Source organism: Euprymna scolopes, chromosome 7, assembly GCF_053919585.1.
Source record: "Euprymna scolopes isolate OS-2025 chromosome 7, ASM5391958v1, whole genome shotgun sequence".
NCBI classification, from domain to species: domain Eukaryota; kingdom Metazoa; phylum Mollusca; class Cephalopoda; order Sepiida; family Sepiolidae; genus Euprymna; species Euprymna scolopes.
In genome coordinates this window covers 162,420,556-162,430,555 of record NC_136488.1, presented here as the reverse complement: position 1 = coordinate 162,430,555, position 10,000 = coordinate 162,420,556, and positions in this window count along the sequence as shown.

Below are 10,000 nucleotides of genomic sequence, written 5' to 3'. Positions count from 1 at the left end.
AAAGGCCCTAATGCCACTCGAGGATAAGGGTCGATGAATGTAAGGTGGTAGTGGAGTAACCATTAATAGTGTAAATTGGGTAGAATTTGATTATTTATGGGGGCGGCTCAACAAGAACGTGTTTACATTGGATTTGAATTTGTTTATATTGGATTTGAAAGCTACAATGTTGTATTCAACCGTGAAGCAGGCCAGCGAAACAGTGTTCCACGGGCGGGCAGTTCTGAAAAAGAAGCTTTGTAATCTGCTTTTATATTTAGGCACAGTTAAAGAGTGGAGGGAATCGGTTGTAGTGGTTGTAACAAATCGAGTGTTTTTTGTGAAAGTATGGCAAGAGGGGATTATAGATTGGAGTCGAGCACTTGCCGCAAAATTAACGATAGAGAAGAGACTCGCACTGTCTCTTCTCGGGAAAAGGGTCTCACTTATTTTTTTTGTTCATAATAGAGTATTTTCCATGATGGTCAATTTATTATTCATTTGAATATTATTATCATAAATGAAATCTATTTGTATTTATTTTAAAGTCGGAGCATTTTGCAAAAGACAACATACTAAATGAGCTTTCGCAAATAAATGCTTTTACCTCCTGTTGTTGTTGTTAACTAATTTTAATAAATAAATATAATATCATCTTTTTTATATCATTGTTTATCTGATGTAAGCAATATGCAGAAAAATGTAAACATTTTTATCAAATTCGCAAGTAGCTCTTTAAGTAAACAAAAACGAATAATCCACTCAGTTTAACAAACTTCATAGCTAGAATAAGTATTTCCTGAAAGTGTAAAGAACATGCTGTTAGTATGAAAAGGATAAAATCGCTAACCAGTCTCAAATATCGATTTTAGAAGCAATTCTATTTTGATTTAATTTTAATCGTCCGATCGACTTTTCTTTATGTTGAAAATGTGTAAGGAAAGTCCTATAAAATTACTATATATACTTTAAAAGTACTGCGCCCTCTGTAGATGTATAATGTTGCCGCAACGTAAAGCAATTCAATGACCAGTAAACACTGGTTCTGCACGGAATCCAACTAGCAAGGTACCTAGACGGACGCGAACGGTTACTCAGAATGGACCCAACAATCGGTTACTCAGAACGGTCCCAACAACGGTAAGATATGCTCACACCCACACGGCACGAGAAGCAACAGCAACACGATTCCCGACCAAGTCAATCATCGCTCTCCCAACGTCTTTCAATCACCCGCTTTTATGGCCGTTGCAGGCCGGCTAAATTTTCATATTGCGAGAATTCATGTGACTTTGCGAGATATCATCCTTTACAAAAGACGGCGGCCGCCATCTTGATCTTTCTTTCCCTATTTTCGGTCGGCGACGCCGAGCCGGCCCCGAGGTAAGTCTTTCCTTTTCGTCCGTCTCTCTTGCGGACCCACACAACACACAAACACGCGGGCGCTTGTCTCCTGGATGCACATTACACTTTATATATTAGACTGGTGGGCTAAAAATTGCAGAACTTTCAATCTGTGTAAATTTCAATTTTTTATTAACAATGACAAAGAAGAATTCAAAAGTAACTGGAAATTGATAATTGACATCGTAATATCATCAAGTACGCACAAAATGCTTTAGCAGCCTCATCAATGCTAACACGGTTGTTGCATTCGAGGATGTTACTAAAGTTTTATCAAGTGAATCTAGAAAGGTTATCCAAGGCTTGGGCGTCCTGCAGCTGCAATCAGCGAAGAAAATAGTGGTCATCACATCCGGTTAACCATGAATCAGATACGCAATGCCTTTCCTCTGATAATTGGGAACTTTCTAAACTTGTTATGAATTAAACTTGTGTTCAGTAAGTTTCACTAGTGCTGGTACCTGAGCAAACATGCACCACCTCCAATATTACAGGGTACGTCTAATGTTTGAGAACATGACTTATTTTACCAATTCTTTCCCGTATGTTAATTTTACTTTTTTTTAAAGACAATCAATCATGGGAGATAATAAACTAAAACAGGAAAAAAAAAAACATACCGTAATAATTGCAATAATGGCAGAACACAGCGATTTGCAAATTGCACAATTTTTTAAAGTCGCCTGATTCTTTGTTTTTAAAGTTTGCAAAGAGTTAGAAGATAAATTTCTCCTGTTTTTAAATGCAAAAAGCATCAGCAACGTTCTGAAACCATCAGAAGATACAAGTTTATTCAACAAGTTCAAAATATCATTGACGAGAACCCCTAGAAATCAATGAGAAGCCACAATTCGAAGGACTTTCTATGTGAATCTTCGATACAAGTCTTATGTGATGAAGAAAGGCTTGTTTATGTCCTAGATCACCAAAGAAAATCGTTTAGAGAAACCTCGAAAATTTTTTAAACAAACTGAAACATCCTGCTGAACAAGACATGTTTTATTTGGGGGGGGGTGATGGAGACAAAAAGAATGTTGACCAGGACCAAAAAGGTAAATAGAAGAAATGATAGATGGCTATGTGTTGATCCATCCGAAATTCCAAAGGTCACGCACACAAAATTTCCTGCAACTGTTATGGTTTTTTTTGGGGGGGGGTAGCAATGAATATGATGACACCACATTTCTTTCCTCAAAGACTAAAATTGATGATCTGGTTATTGTTGTTAAGTCATGGGTCGATAGAATAAGAAATGGAAGGCCCTACATTTTCAACCAAACTCTGCAGCATCCCAAAAGACTCAAACCACTCAAGAATTGTTGGCGGAACGTTGTCATGACTACATTGCCCTTAACTTGTGGCCTCCAACTTCTCCAGACCTTAATCCGTTGGATTATTACGTGTGTGGCGTTGTTGAGATAGATGCTAATAAACATCCTCACAACACCAAAGATTCTCTGAAAGCATCCATAGCCAGAGAAATGGACAACATCGATGAAGGTCATCTTATACACACCTGCCAAAGGTTTAGGTCTGAAATAGAAGTTGTCATTGAAGCGGAGGGAGATTTCGTTGAATGAAATTATTAAATGTCGCTTATGTGGTAATGTTGTTTTATTTAATTACAAATGTGTTTGTATTTTTTATTACCCTTAAAAATATGATAAATGTTCTCGAACAGCGGACTCACAGATTAAAGCTGATTGTATAAAACTGTATTTACTAGAAAGTCATTACATCAAGGGAAAGAAGCCACTCGAGGATAAGAGTTAATTATTGACGGTTGTAATCGTCGGTAGTGGTGGAAATTGGGAAGAATTTTATTATTTTAGAGGGCGATTCAAGAAGGACTTGTTTGCATTGGACTTGAACAAATGCTGTTGTAGTCAGCTTGGAAGAAGTCTTGTGATATTGTTTCGAACTTTGCGCATAGAATTTTCGTTTAATTTTAATGGAGTTAATGTCTGACCTATGAAGACATGTTTGCTGCCAGGCTAAAAATTGAGACATGAACCAATATTGCATATTCGTAATGCCGTCGTTCGACCTTTACCTGACAAATTCCTTCTTTTTTTTTTTAATTTTCACTTTTGCACCGATTTTCCGTAATATACCCAAATATAAAGTTTCATATGGGTTCGAATACCCTATATATGAAGTTTCATGTCTGTAGACCAAAAACTGACAGAGATGTTTAGTAGGCCAGCTTTTTTTAAACAAATATATATATATATATATATATATATATATATATATATATATACGTATACATAAATATATATAGAAAGAGGTTTGTGTTTACTATAACCTTTTTATGCAAATATTACGCAAATATAAATCATGTAGAATATCTGTATGAATATAATTACACGTAATAGTTAACTAAAAATGACCATCTCTTAAGAAAACCGAAAAAACTGATAGGGATTTAATTAAAATGAATATTTAAAAGAATATGCAAATTAGATCTTTTGCAGATGAATGCAATTCCATGACCCATATATAACAAAGTTGTATTTTCTTTTTAAATAAATAGAAAAAGGTTCGTCTTTTTTCTTCTTGGCCTTCGGGTCAAGATCTTTTTTTCTGTTATCAAAGTGTAGTATCTGTTCCGGCAGATACTGCAATCAAAGACCATATGTGGGGCAACCCCCCATATAAGACCATTGCTCTTGAGCAATCAGTTTTGGTCAATGTAGGGGAAACCCTTCATATCAATTGTCACAATCCAATTTCCTCTCGGGGGGAGCTGGTCCCCCCTCCTCTCACTCTCCACATTAAAAAACGGCCTTGTGCCCAATTTGCTCAGTAGGGAAGCAAATAAATAATTAAATAAATGGAAAAGGGGTTTTGATATGAATGTTAATGCAGAAAAAGTATAGGCGTATATTGTGTGTGTGTGTGTGTGTGTGTGTGTGTGTGTGTGTGTGTGTGTGTGTGTGTGTGTGTGTGTGTGAATAACATGGTATTATACAGATGCGTGTATTACATTTTACAAATAATAATTTCTTACATGACGATTCCTGATTAATTTATTTACTGCGGACTATTATCCTCGTTTTTTTTTTCTTAGTTCTTGTTTCACGACGTACGACCAACTATTCCTCTTGCCTTCGTCAGATAATGAATAAACGTGGATTTATAAAACCTAAAAATTCAACCATGATCGCCCTTCTGTGCCCGGTATCTGTTCCGGCATATACTGCAAGCAAAGACCAGATGTGGAGGCAACCCCACATATAAGACCTTGGTCAATGTAGGGGTAACCCTTCATACCAATTGTCACTATCCAGCTCCCCTACTCCCCGGGGAGCTGGTTCCCCATTTCCCCTCCACTCCTCACTTTAAAAATCGGCCTTGTGCCTAATTTGCTCGGTGGGGGAGCAAATACATATCGTCCTTCTGTGCCCAGAACGCAGTGGATAGAGACGTTGAATCTCTACGGTTCCAGGTGAGCATTGTTTGAAGATAGCGGTTTCAATCCTACCCAAAGCCGGCCAGAGGCTTACTTAGCCAAAACGTGGTGAGACGACAACAACTATGGAAGGCAGTAATTGCTGAGGATGCAGTAAGGAGATTCGAAGTTCCTATCCCGTCGCGGTTACCACCTGACGAAGGCCAGAAGAATAGTTGGCCGAAACGTCGTGAAACAACAACTAAGAAAGATGAGGATAACAGTCCACAATAAATAAATTAATAAATAACACTCATCTCAATAATGAATTCCAATTAAAATAATATATATATGACGATTCCTATTCAGCGCACAAGTCAATCATTTATTTTATTTTTTTTTTATAAATTTCACGAATCAATTAAAATTGAATCAATCAAATTATGCCGCACCCACAACCAAATTGGGTTATTAAAAAATATTCTGTCCAAATTTTGTAACTCTGTACCCTTTTCCCAGTAAAAACTTAAAAAAAGAAAATATAAAGTCGAATCGGTTACATGTCTCGTTTCACCGCTAACTTGCCTGGAAACGCGTTCTTGTTTTACGCTAAATTTATAAGGAAAATCTTAAATATTTACCTTTTGCATATTACTTCTTTGCAGATATTTTTCAGGCTGTTGAAATATAATCTACAAAAACGTACAATATAATTTTAAACTTTTTAACTATACCAAATGAAAGAAAATAATACCAAATAATTATTGAAATTACTGAATTCTTGAGAAAATGACCTCCATATTTTATCTTTCAAATCAGTTGCCCTATACTTCCTTGTAAATTAGTATTAAAATGTGACTCTCGCCAAATTATTAACTCAATACTTTAAATTTTCAAGAACAAATTTTAATAAAATAATTTTTAGTCGAAATATTTAATATTTTTATATCATGAAAAATCTATAACAGTGCATTGATATCTTATCGTCAGTTTTATCATAGATATAGCGTGTGATAGATGAAGGTAAATAGATATACGTATGTTATAAGCATATTATTGAATATCTAATACATAAAGTAAAGCCAGTCTGGTTTATTACTAGTTTACGTCACATAAAATTGATATTAAATTTAGTTTGTTTTGTTTTTTTTACGGAGAACATTGGACTATGTTCTTAAAAAGAAAATTGTATTTCAATTTAATTTCTCCGAAAATAAAAGTTATCTGCTTCGGAATTTTTCATCAATATATTAATAAGATAGCGACTATAATTGTGTGTGCCACGCTTACATTTTTATTCTCCCGAGTGACTGTCATTTAATTGTTATGACCTTCCATTTCTTGTAATAAATAAGTTTACCAAGAATTTTTCATAAGTTTTGGTTTCGGTTTCGTTTATAGCCAGAGAAACACAAGTTATATTTTTTCTTCATAAGTTTTGGTTTCGGTTTTGATTCAAGCTGATGCATTCAAGTCATATGGATATATTTTTTTATCTTTGAAATCACAACCATAAGAATCGATAGAAAACTAACTCTATAGTTATATATACGAAATCCTACATGAATTAAAATATCATATTTAAGCGTATTTTACGACCGGGCAAAGCCGGGCGTTCTTGCTAGGTTAGATTAATACTTTTACAATTTTTACAAATGAGATACAATAATATCAGGACGTTTCCATTTACGTTAAACATCCACAGAACGCCAACATCAATATATTACACGTGAAGGAGTCTGCTGTGGAATTTCCACAGGTCCCGCTTGTTCATATAAATCTGTTCATATCAATGTATTTCCAGCTTTGTTTTTCATACGCATAATTCTAATGTATCTATTTCTTTTAATATCTAAAAACCTATGATCTCATATGTACGTCTCACTCGACGACAGTGAAAAGAGTATTTAATGAATCACACAACTATCCACTTTCTAAAAATAGATGAATACCAATGACACATATGTGTACATAAGTATTACATTAACGGATAGATTTTACACACACACACACACACACACACACACACACACACACACACACACACACATATATATATATATATGTGTGTGTGTGTGTGTGTATGTGTGTGTGTGTGTAGTCATCGACATACAGTACTGTTTCGTTGTATCACAACTCATCAGTGCCGCTAGAATAGCATCTCTCCCAAGCCGAGGATTGACCCTAGAACCATCGCGTTGACAGTCGGCAGTTCAACCCATCGACCAACAGGAGCGATGCCCGCAAAAAAAAAAAAAAAAAAAAAAACTCAACAAATGTCTATTTTAAACAAACATTCGTCCACCACTTTTATAATGCTCAAACCGTTTGTTTGCAAACAAACTGCGAGCCTCGCATTCTTTTTTTCAGCCAATTAAGTAGCGGGTGAGATTATTTAGGACAGTGCTCTACCAAAAGAGGGTGGGGGGCTTAAAATATATATAAATATATATATATAAATATATATATATATATATATATATATATATATATATATATATATATATATATATATAATTTGTTTTTAATTTCATTCCGAAAAACAAAAAGTTATTATTTGAAAAAAGAATACATTTTGTTTTGAAAAAGTACAATTTTCGGAATGAAATTTAGATAATTAAAAAAATATATATAAATTTAATTTGCTCTATCAAGTATATAGAGCTATTTCATTTTTATCTGGGGTTGTCTTATATAAAAATATTGGTGCCGGGAAAACTCGTCTCGGGAAAACTCGTCTCCGGAAAACTCGTCTCGGGAAAACTCGTCCCCTTTCTCTAGGTAGGAAAACTGGTCCCTTATTGAATAAATATCGATTGAAAACACATTTTATGATCGTTCTTGAAGGAGATATTGTTTTTTAAAATAAACTATAGCCCCCCCCCCCACAATATTTTTTAAAAAATATTTTTACTTGTTTAATGTTTTTTTTGTGTTTTTAATAAAAGCGTTTATTATGTTCATAAACGAGACCGCATATTTTTTTTATATTAATATAAAAAGAATTTACTTATATACTGTTGTTTATAAAAGGGTAAAATCGATTTTTATACCTCGCCGACTATGTTGTTTATTTAATTTATTTGGAATCGTTTATTTGGTAAAGAAAAAAAAACAGAAAACAAACAAAAAACATGTCGGTCGAGTGTTACGGGAGAACGAGAAATAATGCCCGGTATATCACATCTTAGGGGGTCTTAATAATCGCTAAAAAATAGAAAATTAAAGAAATTACTGAGGGAGATTTGGTTTTAAAAAGAAAATAATAAATTTTAATATTTTTTAAAATATAATTTAGAGAGAGAGGGGAGACATAAAACCTATATCTCCCTTTGAAAAGCAACCAACAAAAAATGAAATTAAAAAGATTCTTGATAAACGATCGCGGAGTTTTCAATAAAATTGATTAATAAATTTATTTAGTGATTACTTTCTCTCTTAATGATTGATTTTAGAATTTTGAAGTAAAAATTAAAAAAATTAAAAATGAGTTAACGAGAGATTGTTAGCACATGGCATCTCTCGCGCCAAAAAAATATTTCGCTTTTAATTTATTAGTTAATTTTTGCAAAATTTGACAGGACGACAATAAATGTTGATAATTGATAAAATCATAATTTTAAATAACGCATGAGTGCATTTGGTATGACAGAAAACAAAAACATAACAACAAAAAACTATCATAATTAAAAAACAAAACCAAAAGCGTAACGAAGAATCGAATTGCTCCCTGTTTTTTAATTTTGGGTTTTTTTTTTATTATTGTTTTTATGACTCCAAAAAACATCGTTAAAATAAGAACAAAAAAAATTGTAATTAACTTTGTATGAACATAATAAACGCTTTAAAATAAGTTAAACCACTAAGAACTTAGCCAGTTAGGTAGAAAACGGACACTTAGAAAATCGATTTTATTTTAAAAAAAAAACAAACAAAAAAACATTAAACAAGTAAAAATATTTTTTTTTAAATATTATGGGGGGGCTATAGTTTATTTTAAAAAACAATATCTCCTTCAAGAACGATCATAAAATGTGTTTTCAATCGACATTTATTCAATTAGGGACCAGTTTTCCTACCTAGCGAAAGGGGACGAGTTTTCCGGAGACGAGTTTTCCCGAGACGAGTTTTCCCGAGACGAGTTTTCCCGAGACGAGTTTTCCCGGGACGAGTTTTCCTAAATTCACTACTATACGTCTTATGAGATGACTGACAAATTTTTATGATTTAAGGTTCAAATGAACAGCTACAGCAGGAATTGGAATACACCCTACTAAAGCCTTATAGTCACAGTTGGTGAATTTCAAAACTATAATCTTGACGTAAGGACATTTTAGAAGAACGATATGCAATAAAATTCTGTTTTAAACTTCTTCAGACTACTTTTGGGCCATCTTGCATGAATGGAGCCTCAATTTTTGAGTGGCATAAGAGATTCAAGGAATGCAGAGAGTCTGCGGGATGATGAGAGGTGTGGGAAGAGTAAGACAGTCCGAACACATAGATTTGATTGGCCAGGTAAAGAATTTCATGCATAAGAACCGTCGTGTATCTATAGAGACATTAAGTGAACAGTCAGTTTGATGTCAGTGTGGGAACTGTACACACAATTATTCGCAAGATGCAGAAGATGCGGAAGATTTGCGTGAAGTTTATTCCAATGCACCAGTCCATAACTCCATCGTTGTCACAGACTATTTGACCAAGATGGACATCATTACAGTTCCTCGCCCTCCCTATAGTCAAGACCTTGCTTCCTGTGAGTTTTTGTTATTCTCTAAGTCCAAGGAAAAGCCTAGAGGCTGTCGTTATGAAACAAATGAGGAGATGAAAGAGCCTGTGATGACAGTCATTAACACGTTCACACAAGAGGACTTCCATGGGGTTTTACAGAAGGTTTTAGAACGGTACAACAAGTGCATAGCAGCCGGAGGAGATTACTTCGAAGGAGAATGTGTGTACTATTAAATAAAAGTGCTCATACAAAAAAAAGTCTGGAAACTTATTGAAGGCACCATATATATATATATATATATATATATATATATATATATATATATATATATATATATATATATATATATTGTCTTTGTAACGCAACCATGGTCGTCCTACGTTTCGACGGCCTCTAATTTGCAGGTTCTAAATATTGAATATAACAACATTGAGCTAACTGCAAAAGACAGAAGGAAGTGGATAGAAATGTGTGACAGAAAAATCAAG